Below are 20,969 nucleotides of genomic sequence, written 5' to 3' on the forward strand. Positions count from 1 at the left end.
GAGAAACAGTCATGAATGAGACTGGAATCAATTCTGTTGCAAAATTCTCACAATGGCTTAATGAGCTGAATGACCTCAATCTCAGGGATTTCATTAGTATAGTGTTGTCCTGGGATTTGCTGGTTTGCTGACATGTCATTACCATTGGTAAGGCTGGAGCATTTACAAACGTCTTCGATCAGAAGTGCTGAGTAGGATGATCCATTTCAGACTCCTCTTGAAATTCCCAACATCAGAGAAGCCCCAAAAAACAGCTGAACTGACTGGCTATAGCAAATACAGAATGTCCTGATAACTCCTGACTCTAGTAATAAAGACTTAAACGCTACAACTAGTCAAATCCCCTTGGCAAGCCTAGCTAGTTCTGCTAGAATATTGGCATCTAACAGACAATGTGGAAAATTGCTCACATAAGTCTTGTCCACAAGAAGCAGGACAAATCCAACCGAATCAATTATATATACAATTATGATCAAAGCAATGCAATCTGTTCTGAGGAACGGTCACTCAACTCGATACATTAACTCTGATTTCTCTCCATAGATGCTGCCAGACCTGCTGAGCTGTCCCAGCAATTTGTATTTTTGTCAATACATTGGCAATGCTTATAAATGTTATGAACGTAGCAATACAATGCTCACTGATGCACATTTTAGTTTCCTCAGGGCCCTTTTGTACCAGATTGCAATACATCATTGGTCCAACACAGATAAACGGTAGGAATTCCACGGGTAAAATGAGAGTGATTGATATCAAGGTAGTTTTTGATTGAATATGATGTCAAGGAGCCTGGCAAAATTGAAATCAATATGAATCAGGGAGAAAACTCTTCACTACATCCAGTCAGATACAGTACAAATGAAAGCTGTGGAATTTGTATTCTAAATTCCTGAACCCAAGACATCACATGACCATCTTTAGCTGCTTCACCAATGACCTCTCTTCCAATGTAAGTCAGAAGTGGAGATATCACTGATGATTACACGGAGTTCAGTACCATTGTACTGAAGCAGACCCTGTGCAAACATATCAAAAGCTCAACAACATTCAGAATTAGAATACAACATCTGTGCAGCAATATGCTAGGCAATGACGATCTCCAACAAAGTAATATATTAACCATCTCCCCATGATTTTCAATAGCATTATTATTGCTGAAACGCTCACGGCCAGCACCCTAAGGGGTTATCGTTGACCAAGAATTTAACTGGACTAGTTACATAAATACTATGTCGATAAGATCAGGTCAGATGTTAGGAATTTTGTGATGAGTAACTCTCTCCTGACTCCCCAAAGTCTGCACATCTCTGCAAGGAGTGTGATGGAATATTCCCCAATCGCAACTCCAAAAACAGTCAAAAAGATCAACACCATCCAGAGCACAGCAGCCTGCTAGATCAGTAACCCAATCACCAATGGTGCATGTTGACTACAGTGTATACCATCCACTATGTACTGAAATATCACCAAGGCCCCTTTAATGGCACCTTTCAAACCCATGACCATTGTCATCAAAAAGGACTAAGACACAGGTGTATCAGAGCACTACCACTTCCAAGCCACATACCATCCTGACTTGGAATTATAATGCCTTTCTTTCAGTGATGCTGGATCAGAATCCTGGAACACTCTCCATAACATCATTGTGGGTGCAACTATGTCAAATAGACTGCAGTGATTCAAGAAAGCACTTGACCACAACCTTTTCAAGGGCAATTAGAGATGGATAATAAATGCTGGCCCCGACAGTGACATTTCCATCCCATGAACAATTTTATTGTAAATATTTTTATAGATTGATTTTTCCAACCCAGAATAAACATTAACACGTCTACTTCTAAGCAAAGGTGTATATCTTTGACAAATGTTTTCAACACACAAACCCTAACTCTGAAATGAATATAAATAGCATTGTAATTTAAGGCACTTCAATTTCATGACTAGTTATGTCATTGTAATAGTAATTGGATTAGATTAAATGAAAATGAGCAGTTAAGAAATCTATTTTCCTCTGCTTGGGTTAATTTCATTTCCCTGCTATTATTTTTACGTTTTAGTGTTGCCTTAACTTTATTTTTTAATATCACATTCTACTCAATTTAGTTAGTGTTCCTTGTTGTGGTTCTGTTCGCCGAGCTGGGAGTTTGTGTTGCAAACGTTTCATCCCCTGTCTAGGTGACATCCTCAGTGCTTGGGAGCCTCCTGTGAAGCGCTTCTGTGATGTTTCCTCCGGCATTTATAGTGGCTTGTCTCTGCTGCTGTCCTGCAAGAACTGACAACCGGAAGCAGCAGAGACAAGCCACTATAAATGCCGGAGGAAACATCACAGAAGCACTTCACAGGAGGCTCCCAAGCACTGAGGATGTCACCTAGACAGGGAATGAAACGTTTGCAACACAAACTCCCAGCTCGGCGAACAGAACCACAACAACGAGCACCCGAGCTACAAATCTTCTCCCAAACTTTGAGTTAGTGTTCCTGTTTCAAAAATAAATTGACAGAAAAACTTTCTTCCATTGCCTCTTGGGCCCCACTTGTCTACAAAATTGACAAGGAAAGATAGATACACTCAGAGCCTTTAAATTCTGAGTGAGGTACCAATGAACAAATTGGCAAGCCAAAGAGGATGTGAGCATTTAGTAGATATAAAGTGAGTGAGCACTAAGAAAGAAAACTAAGAGACCTGAAATTCATGCTACTACAGTTAATGAGATGGGCCTGTGACCCTATGTACAAAGCAGCCTAGCGGCAGCATTGCAATATCACATACTGGTGAGCTCCAATGTGCAGAATTGAAGTGGAGAACTGTGTTATGAGTCAGAGGTGTGTCGTGATGCGAGTACTTGTCTGATGCTAGCCTCCCTGGATAGAGGGTACAGATGGTCACTGCCCATGGAACATGCCCTAAGATGTGGGAATGCTGGATAAGATGGAGATCTGGAGAAGACACTGGGGAGTTGCAGCCGCTCAGACTTTCCATTTGGAAACAGATGACATCCAGTTTCTCTCCATTGTCTGAGATAATAACAAATTATCTGAGGTAAAATTAAATAATAATGCATTTTAATACCTATATTGGCCTTATATCAGATTTAACATATAAAACAGGGAGGAAACTGCAGAGACTGCCTTTAAAGAAAGGGAGAGGTTAGGGTATGTTGAGACGGAAACCGAATGGTCTCGTCTCCACGTGTTCGTTGGAAGGAGAGATCAGACCGGCTAGAGTTTGGAGCAAAAACACCGTTTATTACAGAATCAAGACTGGCAAACTATACAACGAATTCAAAAGCATGCAAATTCGTTGGAGAAGGCGTTCTGTCTTTCCCTTCGGATCTGGTGCAGTTATACTTCGCGCTTCCTCGAGTTCCCGGTCAGGTTTCCCTTGTTCGGCTCTTTCATTGGTCGGTTCACCTCTCTGTGAAGGGATTAGTGTCTCTATTGGCTGCCCCGAGATACCTGTCCCACTCCTGCTGTGCCGAACAATGGGTAGACATCCTGGGTTCGGCAGTTTCCGATCTTGTAAATTAAAAGTTTATTGTTGGAAGGGTTTCCTCATTGCCATGCGTCTGGCTGTCTGGGCGTTCACAATAGTTCTCCATAGTTGAATATACAGATATTATCATTTAACATAGGACCTGAATGAGTTTGACGTCAGCGGAGGCATTAGCAAGTACTTTATCAATCAAGTGTGGTATCGGTGCGATTTACACTATCCGATAGTTACCGGTTTCCTTTATTAACAATGAGAGTGTAGCAGGATGATCTGAAACTGACGGACATGTTCTAATCCCCCAGGAATGTGGCCCCAGGCAGGCAGTCCTGCAGTGGCTGGGTTTACTTTACATGGCTGTGTTTTAGCTGGTATCTGACAGTGTCTGCTTTAATAATGGTGCTCCCCTCCCTAGCCCCAATGTAGGTACCCCGATAGCAGATTCTCCCCAACAGGTACAATGAGAATCATTCACATTGATAGGTGTACACCATCATCCTCAAGTACAGGAGGAGATTTTGAAAGAGCAGCGAGCAGAAAAGGTGAGGTGAAGCAAGGGCTGCCGGGAAGGTAAGGGCTTAATTTATATTTGGGCAGAGGCTAAACCCGAGATACTACAGGTGTAGTTTCTCCCTCCCACCACCCTCCTCTAACCAGAAGAAAGAAGCTCTGTAAGTTAAGGCTTTTATTTTTTCTTTATCTTTCTTTTTCATATATTTAAGTGCATTGTTTGGTTTAAGTTAGTTCATCTAGTGTCTGCTTTAATAATGGTGCTCCCCTCCCTAGCCCCAATGTAGGTACCCCGATAGCAGATTCTCCCCAACATTCCCTCCCTTGGCCTCGAAAGAGGCCACACCCCCTTATCCCGTAAGGAACGCAACCCCACGAGGTGACCGGTGTCCGGTGTTGTATCGACCAGACTCACCGGTTCTAAGGAGACAGTCATATGGGGATGAAGGGTGCCCTGAAAAACGCGCCGCTACACAGTTAAGCAATAGATAGTCACAGCTGCATGCTAAGCTAAACTAATAGTTGAAGTAATTGAGGCAGTGTCTGCAGAAATAACGAAAAGCACAGGATTAGACAAGCATTGCAACAAGTCATTCAGAGCTGGCGAAATGTACGCGAGTGCGTTAGAATGAGTAAGTCATTTAGTAAACGCAAGTCTGTAGTCCAAAGAGCCGGCAAATGTAAATAGGTGTTGTAAGTTTGGAAAGGGAGTAGGAACAGCCTGGTACCAGCAGTTAGGTACCCGCTAGAGATGTGAAACCCAGTGTGAAACTGTACTGTGCCCCGGTGGTCCAGTAGATCAGTATGCTTCAGAGAGCAGCAGTGCTGTCCAACCGTCCGACACGGATGCAAGCAGGCAGAAATCTCATCAACTGGAGACGAACGGAGGCCACGCGTTCCGATGTCAATGCGCAACTGTGCCTGTCTTAGGTTGTCGCTCGCCCGAGGGATCTTACCCGTCATTGGCTAACCAGTCGTGCTGCATTGAGTAATCGACGCCGACATCCGTTTCACCACCCCAAGGACAGGCGTGGGCAGCTCAGTAGCATGGTCAGTGGCCTCCGAGGGTGGCTGAGGCCAGTCCGGAATATTAGACAGTCCGCAAGGGCCGCTTGCGAGAACAGCAGTGTTTCAATTGCTAAGGCACACAGTACATCTCACCCACCCGCTGTTATGGAAGGATCAATTCACATATCCCCAATTTAAACGGGCAAGATAAATAAGTGAGGGCTCTTTGGACAACCAGGCTGCATTTAGCGTACATGAAGATGAAAAGTTAGTCATGAGTACAACAGGATCAGACGAATTCGAAAGAAAGTCATTGAGGGAGCTGACACGCACCGGAGAGATAGGATTTACTACACCCGAACCGCGAGCTTATGCAAAGGCGGTACTATAGCAATGAAGAAAAGAATTGGGAGGTCCCCACTCGCCAGCCCTTATCGCAACCAGCCGTAAGCAAGAAACCCGGTATCATGGCTCACGAGCGGACGTCGCATTACAGCATGTATTGGATGTGTCCCTGTCCGTTTGTAGGAGGTCACACACAGGCTGTCGTGTTGTTGGAGTTGGTGGCAGCGGCGTCTCCTGGTGGAGCTCAACGGATGGGGGTCCGGTTGAAAAGTAATGATACCTTATCACCTTTAAATCAGTGAGATGGGGCTGTGGGAATGCAGTAAAAAGGAGTCCCCGCATCACCAGGGTGATATATGGCGGGGTCAGTCAGGAACCATGTGACTACTATGGGAAATAAAGTGTTGTGTTGTAAGGGGTCTTTGGGGTGGCATGTCTGGGAGACCGGAATGGACGGGAGGCAGTCCCCAAAGTCTCCAGTCAGTACTCCTGAACATAAGGTCTGTGCTCATGTGGACTGTCAAATGCAACCAGGAAGAGTGTACTCAACCATTTGTGTAAGAGGAATGGGGGCAGATATAAAGACCATGGTGAAAATAATGACGGTAGTGTGAAAGCCTTAACTATTCTTATGAGTCGCGGACCTGTATGTGGCAGTATTCCACAAAAAGGAGTCACATGAAAATAGAGAGAACTCTGTGTGAGGTAGAAGGAGTGGTTTCATGTAAGGGAAAGGGTACAACTTTACACAAAGGTAGTCAGAGGGATTCGTGATCTCAAATCAGAGAAAAAAGGCTCCCCAGCACGGGCTGCCACAAAAAGGCAGTCGAGGCAGGGGTAGCCAGATTATACTGTAGGTGTTTTAATGTTCGTCGAATTACGAAGAGGCAGAGGAAAAATGTAAAAAACGTAATCATGACACTGGTCCAGTGTCGGTGAGGTAATTGCGGGGAGCAGTCACGCAAACGGTGTCAAGTCGCAATATTCTGACAAAGTTAAAATCAAGTGTGCGCATAGTATGGAAGACAATTAGTAGGATAATCCGTGTCCATTTGAGCAGCAGCACTACACGGGGGAGATGAAAGTCGGGACACTGATACAAATACAAGATAGTACGAGTGGCAGTTATGACTCGGTGGGAATGTGTGCTCGCAGCTGCAGGAGCGCAGGCGCCTGTATGTTTTAAAACGCAATGTTCGAAGAGTAAACACATTCGTCCAGAAGTTGTGTCGAAAAAATAGAGTAAGTCCCTCGAGAGGGAAGTGGGATTGGTAACAGTGAGAAGGGAACCACAATAGACTGCATAGGGGAAGGCAAACGGTACGCGTTGATAATGCACAGTAAGGGACACAAGTAGTTTCGATTAGCAGACCGGGGAACTGCCGGTGCTCGGGGCGCACAACTAATGGTGTTGTCGTAGGACAATCGTTCGATGAGGCGCCCAAGGAGACTGTTTAGTATAAAGGTGGAAATGATGAGGATCCCCATCAACTCTGTGGCAACAGGACAATAGAGCAGGTAAATTTCCACCGTGTGGTTAGGGAAGACACAGCGCAGGAGATCCCCCTAACCTCTCAGGGCGTGCAGCGTAAGTCTCAAGGCGGCCGGGACCCCGTCTAGCAGGCAGGGCGGGGATTTTCGCCCCCAGACACTTGGGTATGATATTGGAGCGAACCGCGACTGTGAGGCAGACAGTATTGGTAATATCGGGAAAGGCGCCTATACAATGGAGAAAGACCAATGTAGATAAAAAGGGGTTGAGTCACCAGCTAAAGGGCACAAACTTATCCTGGCGGCTATTTGCCCGCTCGAAGCGGAGTCTATGATAAACCAGGTGGACCTCCCAAGAGAAGGCCCAATGAAGAGTTTAGACAGCAGAATAAAGTACCAGAAGAGCAAAGATATCAGTGAAACAGGGCCATGTCGGTGTAGAAGGGCAGCAACCCCAACTCTACGTAGAAACCGTGCCAAGGTGGGGTTGCATGATCCCCTCTCTTTCTGCACCTCCCCGTCAGGTCCCGTCTCATCGAGTGACTTTAGGGATATATTAGGTTGCGCTGACCTGGAGCAATGAGAGAAGTGGTGCGTGCGGTGGCCTATGTGTTTCCAGCCAGCTCAGTATAAGATATGATGATGATGATTATGGCGAGGGGGGCAATGTAAAACTCTGGGCAATTAGGAGATTTGCGGTGGGACGAAATTGGACTGTTTGCCTGAGGGGACTTGTCCCCCCAAACGAGATACAAAATGAGAGGTGCAAGTATAATCCTTGTGTATGCAAGAATCTGTGTGGGTGTAGGGCCGTGTGGCATAGACAAAAGAGAATGCGCAGGTGCTGCGGGCATATCGGACTTCATCCCTGTGTAAAGGAGAGGGAGAGGGAGAGTATCATAAAAGGATGGTCAGACAGGTCAGGACAGAAATTGTCTGTGTAGCACTTTCCTCCGTTTGACACTTGAGGATTTGATCAGTTTGAGGGAAGTAACAGCCTTTAAAAGATACCCCGGGAAAAGGATCATAAAGGAACCTGGTGACCCTGCCGTTCTCAGTGTGTACCTGTGCGTCGCAAAAGATATGAACAGATGAATTGGCGAGGAGCACTCGCAGCTGAGGAGACTGAAGGATTTGGGCAGGGCATGAGGGTTGGGAAGTCCTGGTAGCAAACCTCAGGGAGCATGAGACTTTGGAAAGAAGATGGGGCGCAGAGCAATGCAGTAGAAGCATAGTGAGTGAAATGCCCTAATGGAGAGATGAGGCCAGAAGATGAGTTACTGTGTCCTGGTAGAAAAACCTCAGGGAGCTTAAAACCTTAAAAAGAGATGGAGCGTAAGGATCCGCGGATCTTCTATTCAGCAAGACCCAGTTGAATTCCTGCAAGCTGAATGAAAGACAGAACTAAGACGACCTCAGATCCGGCAGTGAACATAAAGTGTGTGGGTTTGGGAGAAAATGATGAAGGGGCGTGACTATGGCGTGGGGAATGGGGAGCGGGGTTGTAGGATAGGGCAGTACAATCGGCAAGAGGAGTCTGTACGAGATTTCAATGGGAAGGTTTGGTACTGACTGGCAGTTACAGGTTGCATGTTCAAAGCATTGGAGAGTGTAGCCTCAGACAGGTAGACTGGCTGGCATCTTCAACCCGCATGGTTGCCAATACCCGCTTCAGGGACTGGAAATGGCCGTGTCTGTGGCAGCAGTAGCTCAACCCTCCCTAGCCGCAAAGTTGAGGAGGGGGGACAAGTAGCAGGAGAAAATTGCTTTAAAATGAGCGTCCATAATGCTTTAGCGAATGAAAAAATCTGTAGACTTGGGAGAAAAGATAAAAGTGGGTTCGTGAGAGGGGGCAGAAAAATGTGGAGGGCATAGACGGAAGAAGGAGTAGGTGGGCCCCCCCTCGTTCTTGGCACTTTGTGAACACGAGGGGAAAAGGGATGGCCTAAACACCCATGTCGGCGGACAAAAAGATGAGTGAGCGGCCGCGAGGAAAAGAGATGGGCCAAGCACCCTGCTGTGTGCTGAGTAGCACGTCCTAGTTGGAGGCCTGAGGCCTGTGACCAGCGGGGGAAAAAGAGAGAGAGACAAAAATAAGTGGGTTGGGGGATATTTGGGCAGTGGGACGGCCAAACACTGGACCTACAAAACATTGTAAATGAAAACGCACAGTATGGCGATACGGCAATGCGCATGTTGTTGGTCGGGATGTTATAGTTAAAAGTAAAAGGTACAACCTGTCAAACAAGATGTGGTTAGAGGCATGATTCATATCGACATCCCAGTAACTGAAGAGGACCTGTTCATCGAGTAATGCCATGGAGTAGGGCAATGACGCTTGAGAGACCCATCGGTGTAGTGGTGGCGCTGTAGTTGAGCTAATAGGGTGGCGGAACGTCCGCAGGCGAGCAGCCCCTTCTAGACTGTGCAATCCTGCCAAGAGTGAGCATTCGCGCCAAAAGCGAACGGGCACCGCCCCAACTGAGCGTTCGCGCCAAAAGTCAGCTGGCCCCGCCCAACCTGAGCCTTCGCGCCAAAAGCAAGAAAGCCCGCCAAGAACTAAGGTGACCCGCCCAGAGAAGGGTGACCCGCCAAAACTAGGGTGATCACGGGACACCCCGGGATTTACCGTCTTAGGATTCCACAACCGTAGTGTTATTAAAATAAAAGCTCAACCTTCCCTTCCTGCGCCCCCTCCCTACATCTAGGTATTCCTTTCCAAGTATAAGGGTAATTAAAAGTGATAGTGGGGGAACAAGCGGTACTTAATCCTAAAAATCAAGACGAGACTGTGGAGAAAAATCCCAGACCATTAAGTGATCAATCCCAAACCGCTAAGAGTAGGGAACAATACTCACGTACTCTGACAGCAGTAAAACTGCTTTCGGCTGCTGGGCGGCTTTCCACGGTCCCTCTCCGTCACTCAGGCTGACGGCGCCGGTCCACTGTACACCGAGATCTGGGACGAAACATTTGTTGCGACACCTCCGTTCGCCACGTGTGTTAAAAATGACTGCACTCACTCACTCACTCCCTCTCTCACTGGGCCGGCCCCACACTGGTTTTCATCCACATACATGCCAATCCACGCATACTGTCGGTGTGTCCGTACTCTCGTCTCAGCCTGTCGCAGTCCCTTGTCCCTAGTTTTAGTGACATGTTTCGAGGCATTATATCCTCGCAGAAACTGACAATCTGTGTGAAATCGTAGCAAATCTCGGTCGGGGGCGTCCGAAATGGCTGGGGCTGTGGTGGAGGTACAGTGGCCCCCTTGCCACTGCGGGTTGAATGGGACTAACAGTTTCGTCTTCCACCCCAGGGATTTATCGGCGGTCGGTGGTGCCCAATCAGTAGGGGGTTTCCCTAGGGCTATTGTTTGCCGCACTGAATATTGCGGCGAGAGTAGGAGGCTGTTTAAAATCTTGGTCATTAGCGCCGTATCTGTGAAGGTCTCTTTTAGTCTCGTCAATATCAGGTCTTTTTGGGCGGGCGCTTGGTTAAACACTTGATCCAGTGCTGTCTTGTGCACTGCTACACTGTCCAGTAATAAATGGGCATGTCAAGTTACGTCTGTGCCAACCGTGAGGTGCCACCAGGGCACTCCGGGGCGTAATGGTCGAAATTGGGTCATTTTCGGTCGTCCAAAGTTCAAGTCCCCCATGACGGATCTCACCTGGTGGGTACCGCTTTAAAAACAGAGCGTTTTTCAAAAGCCTGACCTTCGCGTGGCAGATCTCTGCTCTTAACAACCGGTCTAAGGCAAACGCCTGTGCAGGTAAACCCTAACCAGGAGATGAGATCCGTCCTCTGTCCCCTTAGGATGCTAGCAGCAAGTGTGTCTATCGATAGTTGTCAGAGTTAAAGTGCTTATTAAAAAGAGAAAGGATCCAATCAGTGAAGTGCGGTCAGCGCTGTATTAATTAATTTCAAAAAGCGTCCAGGCTCCGTAAGCCACGCTGTACCTTAACTCAGACCCAGAGTTTTTTCCCCACTAGCGCGTCGGGCCCGACAAAATCCCCCATTCAGAAGAAAATTACTGCAGCACTGGACGTCTCGCGTGTCAGAGCCTTCGTTACCTCTGAAGACAGTCCATCAGGGCACCTTGTTACCTTCGAAAATTGGCCGTCAGAGCACTTTGTCACCTCTGAAAATTGGGCAGTACTGGACGTCTCGCGTGTCAGAGCCTTCGTTACCTCTGAAGACAGTCCATCAGGGCACCTTGTTACCTTCGAAAATTGGCCGTCAGAGCACTTTGTCACCTCTGAAAATTGCCCGTCAGAGCACTTTGTCACCTCTGAAAATTGGGCTGCCGGAACCACTTGTGACCTCCGGGAAGAACACACTTTAACTCAACTCAAAAACTGCGTTCAGGATCCAAAATTCACGTATTAACTCAACTCAAAAACTTCATCCAGGATCCAAAATTCACGTATTAACTCAACTCAAAAACTGCGTCCAGGATCCGAAATCCACGCATTAACTCAACTCAAAAAACTCGTCCAGGATCCAAAATTCACGTATTAACTCAACTCAAAAACTTCATCCAGGATCCAAAATTCACGTATTAACTCAACTCAAAAACTGCGTCCAGGATCCGAAATCCACGCATTAACTCAACTCAAAAAACTCGTCCAGGATCCAAAATTCACGTATTAACTCAACTCAAAAACTTCATCCAGGATCCAAAATTCACGTATTAACTCAACTCAAAAACTGCGTCCAGGATCCGAAATCCACGCATTAACTCAACTCAAAAAACTCGTCCAGGATCCAAAATTCACGTATTAACTCAACTCAAAAACTTCATCCAGGATCCAAAATTCACGTATTAACTCAACTCAGTAACTGCGTCTAGGATCCAAAATTCACCTATTAACTCAACTCAAAAACTTCATCCAGGATCCAAAATTCACGCATTAACTCAATTCAAAAACCTCGTACAGGATCCAAAATTCACGTATTAACTCAACTCAAAAACCTCATCCAGGATCCAAAATTCACGCGTAAAACTCAAACTCAAAAACTGCGCATTAACTTAAGGCTAGCCATGGATCAATTAGTCACTTCAGTACCGCGAAAACAGGCAGGTGTTAGTGAAGAAGTGAGAAAATAGCTTACCAGTATGGACTCTGCAACGTTGCTGCCAAACTGATTTAAAAGTACTGTTTGTGTTGGTGAGGATCAGGGAGCAGACAAAGACTGACTAACTAAAAAATTTACCTACTGGAAGTCTTTGCTTTAACAGGCGCTTCCTGACCGTTTAAATGTTCGGCCGAAAGTTTGTCTGCCCTCTGGTCCGCCAACGTGGCCAACTTGCGGTCGTCTCTTTCCCTTCCCACGTTCAGGCTCACCATCTGTTGAGACGGAAACCGAATGGTCTCGTCTCCACGTGTTCGTTGGAAGGAGAGATCAGACCGGCTAGAGTTTGGAGCAAAAACACCGTTTATTACAGAATCAAGACTGGCAAACTGTACAACGAATTCAAAAGCATGCAAATTCGTTGGAGAAGGCGTTCTGTCTTTCCCTTCGGATCTAGTGCAGTTATACTTCGCGCTTCCTCGAGTTCCCGGTCAGGTTTCCCTTGTTCGGCTCTTTCATTGGTCGGTTCACCTCTCTGTGAAGGGATTAGTGTCTCTATTGGCTGCCCCGAGATACCTGTCCCACTCCTGCTGTGCCGAACAATGGGTAGACATCCTGGGTTCGGCAGTTTCCGATCTTGTAAATTAAAAGTTTATTGTTGGAAGGGTTTCCTCATTGCCATGCGTCTGGCTGTCTGGGCGTTCACAATAGTTCTCCATAGTTGAATATACAGATATTATCATTTAACATAGGACCTGAATGAGTTTGACGTCAGCGGAGGCATTAGCAAGTACTTTATCAATCAAGTGTGGTATCGGTGCGATTTACACTATCCGATAGTTACCGGTTTCCTTTATTAACAATGAGAGTGTAGCAGGATGATCTGAAACTGACGGACATGTTCTAATCCCCCAGGAATGTGGCCCCAGGCAGGCAGTCCTGCAGTGGCTGGGTTTACTTTACATGGCTGTGTTTTAGCTGGTATCTGACAGTGTCTGCTTTAATAATGGTGCTCCCCTCCCTAGCCCCAATGTAGGTACCCCGATAGCAGATTCTCCCCAACAGGTACAATGAGAATCATTCACATTGATAGGTGTACACCATCATCCTCAAGTACAGGAGGAGATTTTGAAAGAGCAGCGAGCAGAAAAGGTGAGGTGAAGCAAGGGCTGCCGGGAAGGTAAGGGCTTAATTTATATTTGGGCAGAGGCTAAACCCGAGATACTACAGGTGTAGTTTCTCCCTCCCACCACCCTCCTCTAACCAGAAGAAAGAAGCTCTGTAAGTTAAGGCTTTTATTTTTTCTTTATCTTTCTTTTTCATATATTTAAGTGCATTGTTTGGTTTAAGTTAGTTCATCTAAAGCTAAGCTTACAATGGCAGGGGATCTCAGACCAGTGGCATGTGCCTCTTGCTTGATGTGGGAGCTTAGGAACGTGTCTGATGTCCCTGACTCTTACACTTGCATGAAGCGTGTCCAGCTGCAGCTCTTGTTTGACTGCATGACGGCTCTGGAGCTGCGGATGGACTCACTGTGGAGCATCCGCGATGCTGAGGAGGGCGTGGATAGCACGTTTAGTGAACTGGTCACACCGCAGGTTAGAATTGCTGAGGGAGACAGTGAATGGGTGACCAAAAGGCAGAAAAAGAGTAGGAAGGCAGTGCAGATGTCCCCTGATGTCATTACCCTCCAAAACAGGTATACGGTTGGGGGAGATGGCTCACCAGGAGAGGGCAGCAGTTGCCAGGATCATGGCACCGTGACGGGCACTGCTGTTCAGAAGGGTTGGAAAAAGACTCGTAGGGATTCTATTGTGAGGGGAGTAGATAGGCAGTTCTGTGGCCGAAAATGGGACTCCCAGATGGTATATTGCCTCCCAGGTGCTCGGATCAGGGATGTCACTGATCGGCTGCAGTGCATTCTAAAGGGGGAGGGTGAACAGCCAGTTGTCTTGGTGCATATAGGCACCAACGATATGTGGAAAACGAGATGAAGTCCTGAAAGAAGAACTCAGGGAACAAGGAGCGAAGTTAAAGAGGAGGACCTCAAAGGTAGTGATCTCGGGATTACTACCAGTGCCACGTGCTAGCCAGCGTAGAAATGAAAAAATAGGCAGGATGAACACGTGGCTTGAGAGATGGTGTAGGAGAGAGGTGTTCAGATTTGTTGGATATTGGGACCGGTTCTGAGGAAGGTGGGATTATTACAAAATGGACGGTCTACATCTGAACCAGACCAGAACCAATGTCCTTGGGGGGGGGGGTGGAGTTTTTGCTACTGCTGTTGGGGAGGTTTTAAACTAATGTGGCAGGGGACTGGGAACCAGAGAGAAAACAAGTAGGCAGCGAGGTGGAAACTGGAGACTGTAAGAATCACGAAGATAGCATTAATAAAGAGAAGAGTAGGCAGAGAGCAGATGAGCACAAAAGAACTGGTGGCCTGAAATGAATCTATTTTAATGCATGGAGTATAGCGTGTAAGGCAAACGAACTTAGGGCTTCGATTGGTGCCTGGGAGTATGACGTTATTGCGATCACAGAGATTTGGTTGAAGGAAGGGCATGATGATTGGCAACTAAATGTTCCAGGATATAGACGCTTCAGACAGGACAGGACAGGGAAGGAAGTAAAACGGGTGGGGGGGGTGGGGGTGAAGTTGCATTGCTGGTCAGGGAAGATACCACGGCTGTGCTAAAGGAGCACACTATGGAGGTCTTGGGTAGTGAGGCATTATGGGTGGAGCTGAGAAATAAGAAGGGTGCAGTTACACTGTTGTGCTGTATTACAGACCTCCCAACGGTGAGCGTGAGGTAGAAGAACAAATAGGTAAACAGATTATGGAAGGATGTAGAGGCAATAGGGTAGTAGTGATGGGAGATTTTAATTTTCCCAACATTGACTGGGATACACTTAACGTCAGAGGTCTGGATGGGGTAGAATTTGTAAGAAGCGTCCAGGAGAGTTTTCTAGAGCAGTATGTCAATAGCCCGATGAGGGAAGGGGCCATATTGGACCTGGTACTGGGGAACAAGCCAGGACAGGTGGTAGAAGTTGCAGTGGGGGATTTCTTTGGGAATTGTGACCACAATTCTGTAAGTTTTAGAATACTCAAAGATAAAGATGAGAGTGGTCCTAAGGGAAGTGTACTAAACTGGGCCAAGGCCAATTATATCAAAATTAGGCAGGAGCTGGGAAATGTGGATTGGACACAGCTATTTGAAGGGAAGTCCACATTTGAGATGTGAGAGGCTTTCAAAGATAGGTTAAAGATAGTGCAGGATAGGCATGTCCCGTTGAAGGCAAAGGATAGGATGGGCAAGATTTGTGAACCATGGATGACAGGAGAAATTGTACGACTAGCCAAGAGGAAAAGGGAAGCTTCCAGGCAGCAAAGAACAGAATAGGCCCTGGAGGAATATTGGAAGAGTCGGGCAAGTCTTAAACAAGGAATCAAGTGGGCTAAAAGGGGTCAATAGACAATAGACAATAGATGCAGGAGTAGGCCATTCAGCCCTTCGAGCCTGCACCGCCATTCAATATGATCATGGCTGATCATTCCTAATCAGTATCCGCTTCCTGCCTTATCTCCATAACCCTTGATTCCACTATCTTTGAGAGCTCTATCCAACTCTTTCTTAAATGAATCCAGAGACTGGGCCTCCACTGCCCTCTGGGGAAGAGCATTCCACACAGCCACCACTCTCTGGGTGAAGAAGTTTCTCCTCATCTCTGTTCTAAATGGTCTACCCCGTATTTTTAAGCTGTGTCCTCTGGTTCGGCAATCACCCATCAGTGGAAACATGTTTCCTGCTGCCAGAGAGTCCAATCCTTTCATAATCTTATATGTCTCAATCAGATCCCCTTGCAGTCTTCTAAACTCAAGGGTATACAAGCCCAGTCGCTTCAGTCTTTCAGTGTAAGGTAATCCCTCCATTTCAGGAATTGACCTCATGAACCTACGCTTCACTCCCTTAATAGCCAGAATGTCTTTCCTCAAATATGGAGACCAGAACTGCACACAGTACTCCAGGTGTGGTCTCACCAGGGCCCTGTACAGCTGCAGAAGCACCTCTTTGCTTCTATACTCAATTCCTCTTGTTATGAAGGCTAGCATGCTATTAGCCTTCTTCACTACCTGCTGTACCTGCATGCTTGTCTTCATTGACTGGTGTACAAGAACACCCAGATCTCTCTGTACTGCCCTTTACCTAAATTAATTTCATTGAGGTAGTAATCTGCCTTCCTGTTCTTGCCACCAAAGTGGATAACCAACATTTATCCACATTAAACTGCATCTGCTATGCATCTGTCCACTCACTTAACTTGTCCAGGTCACCCTGTAGGAGAAAGTGAGGTCTGTAGATGCTGGAGGTCAGAACTGAAAATGTGTTCCTGGAAAAGCGCAGCAGGTCAGGCAGCATCCAAGGAACAGGAGATTCGACGTTTCGGGCATAAGCCCTTCTTCAGGAATGAGGAAAGTATGTCCAGCAGGCTAAGATAAAAGGTAGGGAGGAGGGACTTGGGGGAGGGGCGATGGAGATGTGATAGGTGGGAAGGTGCCGGGAGTGGAGGTTGGGTTGGTGGGGGCTGTGGACCTGACGAGGGAGTCACGGAGGGAGTGGTCTTTTCGGAACGCTGATAGGGGAGGGGAGGGAAATATATCCCTGGTGGTGGGGTCCATTTGGAGGTGGCGGAAATGATGGCAGATGATATGCTGTATATGGAGGTTGGTGGAGTGGTAGGTGAGAACCAGTGGGGTTCTGTCCTGGTGGCGGTTGGAGGGGCGGGGCTCAAGGGCAGAGGAGCGGGATATGGAGGTTGATGGGGTGGTAGGTGAGAACCAGTGGGGTTCTGATTGGTGGGGTGGTAGGTGAGAACCAGTGGGGTTCTGGTTGGTGGGGTGGTAGGTAAGAACTGTACACCTCCATCCCCCATCACGAAGGACTCAAAGCCCTCCGCTTCTTCCTTTCCCGCCGTACCAACCAGTACCCTTCCACTGACACCCTCCGACTGACTGAACTGGTCCTCACCCTGAACAACTTCTCTTTCCAATCCTCCCACTTCCTCCAAACCAAAGGAGTTGCCATGGGCACCCGCATGGGCCCCAGCTATGCCTGCCTCTTCGTAGGATATGTGGAACAGTCCATCTTCCGCAACTACACTGGCACCACCCCCTACCTTTTCCTCCGCTACATCGATGACTGTATCGGCGCTGCCTCGTGCTCCCACGAGGAGGTTGAACAATTCATCCACTTTACCAACACCTTCCACCCAGACCTCAAATTCACCTGGACCGTCTCAGACTCCTCCCTCCCCTTCCTAGACCTTTCCATTTCTATCTCGGGCGACCGAATCAACACGGACATCTACTATAAACCGACTGACTCCCACAGCTACCTAGACTACACCTCCTCCCACCCTGCCCCCTGTAAAATCGCCATCCCATATTCCCAATTCCTTCGTCTCCGCCGCATCTGCTCCCAGGAGGACCAGTTCCAATACCGTACAGCCCAGATGGCCTCCTTCTTCAAGGACCGCAGATTCCCCCCAGACGTGATCGACGATGCTCTCCACCGCATCTCCTCCACTTCCCACTCCTCCGCCCTTGAGCCCCACCTGTCCAATCGCCACCAGGACAGAACCCCTGTAATCTCCTAACATCCTCATCACATTTCACCCTGCCACCCAGTTTTGTATCATCAGCAAATTTGCTAATGTTATTGCTGATACCATTTTCTATATCATTAACATATATTGTAAAAAGCTGCGGTCCCAGCACGGATCCCTGTGGTACCCCACTGGTCACTGCCTGCCATTCCGAAATGGAGCCGTTTATCACTACCCTTTGTTTCCTATCAGCCAAACAATTTTCAATCCAATCTAGTACTTTGCCCCCATTACCATGCACCCTAAGTTTACCCACTAACCTCCTATGTAGGAATTTATCAAAAGCTTTCTGAAAGTCCAGGTACACTACATCTACTGGATCTCCCTCATCCATCTTCAGAGTTACATCCTCAAAAAATTCAAGAAGATTAGTCAAGCATGATTTCCCCTTCATAAATCCATGCTGACTCTGTCCTATCCTGTTACTACTATCCAGATATGCCATAATTTCATCCTTTATAATTCACTCCAGCATCTTTCCCACCACTGAGGTCAGACTAACTGGTCTATAATTTCCTGCTTTCTCTCTCCCACCTTTCTTAAAAAGTGGTATAACATTAGCCACCCTCCAATCCTCAGGAACCGACCCCAAATCTATCGAACTCTGGAAAATAATCACCAACGCATCCACGATTTCCCGAGCCACCTCCTTCAGTACCCTGAGATGTAGACCATCAGGCCCCGGAGACTTATCAACCTTCAGACCTAACAGTCTCTCCAACACCAAATCCTGGCAAATATAGATTCCCTTAAGTTCAGGTCCTTCAGCCACAGAGAGATTGCTTGTGTCTTCCCCAGTGAACACAGATCTGAAGTACCCATTTAATTCTTCCGCCATTTCTTTGTTCCCCGTAATATATTCCCCTGTTTCTGTCTTCAAGGGCCCAATTTTAGTCCTAACCATTTTTTTGCCTTGCACATACTTAAAAAAGCTTTTACTATCCTCCTTTGTATTATTGGCCAGTTTACCTTCGTACCTCATTTTTCCTCTGCGTATTTCCTTCTCAGTAATCCTCTGTTGTTCTTTAAAAGCTTCCCAGTCCTCTGTTTTCCCACTTATCTTTGTTATGTTATACTTTTCTCTTTTAACTTTATATGTTTCTTAACTTCCCTCGTCAGCCACGGCCGCCCATGCCTCCTCCTGGGATCTCTCTTCCTTTCAGGAATGAACTGATCCTGCAACTTCTGCATTATACACAGAAATATCCGCCATTGTTCCTCCACAGTCATCCCTGCTAAGGTATTGCACCATTGAACTTTGGCCAGCTCCTTCCTCATAGCTCTATAGTTCCCTTTATTCAACAGACGTACTGTCACTTCCGACTGTACCCTTTCCCTCTCAAATTGCAGATTGAAGCTTAATGTATTATGGTCACTACTTCCCAATGGCTCCTTCATTTCAAGATCTCTGACCAATTCTGGTTCGTTACACAATACTAGATCCAGGATTGCCTTCTCCCTGGTCGGCTCCAGCACCAGCTGCTCTAAGAATCCATCTCTGAGGCACTCCACAAAGTCTCCTTCTTGAGGTCCAATACCATCCTGATTCTCCCAGTCTACCTGCATGTTAAAATTCCCCATAACAACTGTAGTAACATCTTTACCACAGGCCAATTTCAGCTCCTGTGGTATTGGAGCTGAAACAGGGAGATAATGGACTTGAACGTGTGGTTGGGGAACTGGTGCAGGAAGCAAGGATTTAAGTTCTTGAATCACTGGGGTATATTTTGTGGTAAGCCATGATTCAACTTACATCCGACATCCAGACTACTGTTTGGGGGCCTGTAGATGACTCCCAAGAGGGTCTTTTTACCCTTAGTATTTCGCAGTTCTATCCACACTGACTCTACATCCCCGACTCTAGGTCCCTCCGCGCAAGGGACTGAATATCCTCCCTTACCAACAAGGCCACTCCACCCCCTCTGCCCGTCAGTCTGTCCTTACGATAGTACGTGTAGCCTTGAATATTCATTTCCACTTGAAGCCACGTCTCAGTTATTCCCACAATATTGTATCTGCCAATTTCCAAAACAGCCTCAAGCTCATCCATCTTATGTCTAATGCTTCATGCGTTCATATACAGTATTTTTAATTTGTTACTGCTCTCACCCGTCCCATCAACCCCTATTTCACTCAACCTTGCAGCATGATCCCTTTCCGAGTGTTCTGCCTCATTGATACAGTTGTCTTTCTTGACTTCTCTTGTTTTAACTTTCCCTTCAATTTTCTTTTTATACATCCAGTTTGTCCCCTCCCTCCCGCTACTTAGTTTAAATGTAACGGTGTTGCAGTAGAAAACCTGCCTGCCAGAATGCTGGTCCCTAACCTATTAAGGGTGCAAACAGTCTCTCTTGTAGAATTTATGCCTACCACAGAATAAACTCCAATGATTCAAGAACTTAAATACTTGTTTCCTGCACAAGTTCCCCAACCACACGTTCAAGTCCATTATCTCCCTGTTTCTGGCCTCACCAGCCCGAGGAACTGGAAGCAAATCGGAGATAACCACCTTGGACGTTCTGCTTTTCAGCCTTCTTCCTAGTTCTCCGAAGTCCCGCTGTAGTATGTTCCTCCTCTTCTTCCCGACATCATTTGTGCCAACATGTACCACCACCTCTGGCTCCTCACCCTCGTCCTTGAGGATTTCCTGCACTCTGTCCGCTTTGTCTTTTACCCTGGCTCTAGGAAGGCAACACACCATCCTTAAATCCCTTCTGCTGCCACAAAAACCCCGGTCAGTTCCTCTCACAATGGAGTCCCCTATTACCACGGCTCTGTGCGATGTCCGACTCTTCCGCTCTGCCTCTGCGCCAACTTTTGAATGACAGACCTGGCCGCCTTGCAAATTGGCAGTGTCATCAGTCTCTACTGTTTCCAAAAGCTTCAACTTGTTCCTGACAGGTATCTCTCCCAGGGTCTCTTGCACTTGTCTCCTCTCTGCCTTCCTCATCTTCCCTCTCTTCTGCTCTCTTCTGGCATGATTGGTGTAATAACCTCGCTGAATGTCTTGTCCAGAAAGATCTCGTTCTCTCGGATGAGCCTAAGGTCCTTGAGTTCTTTCATCAGCGCTGCAATATGCTCGGTCAATATCTGAATGTGCACACACTTTCCACAAATATACGAGCCAGACACACCAGAGTCGTTGACCTCCCACATCAAGCACGTAGCGCACTGAACCAGCTGGGCAGTCATGTCTTCACCCTCTTCAACTGTGGCGTAATCACTTCACTCAACCTCCTTGTCAAAGATTCCTGAGCTGAAGCCTCAATCTTCGATCCAAACTTCCTTCAACACTCTTTTTGTGGTAAGTCTGTGGACTCTTAATTTAGGTTAGAGGAGGAGGGAGGGAGGGAGACCCTACTTTGTAGGACCTGGGGTT

The sequence above is a fragment of the Hemiscyllium ocellatum genome, chromosome 9, assembly GCF_020745735.1.
Source record: "Hemiscyllium ocellatum isolate sHemOce1 chromosome 9, sHemOce1.pat.X.cur, whole genome shotgun sequence".
NCBI lineage: Eukaryota > Metazoa > Chordata > Chondrichthyes > Orectolobiformes > Hemiscylliidae > Hemiscyllium > Hemiscyllium ocellatum.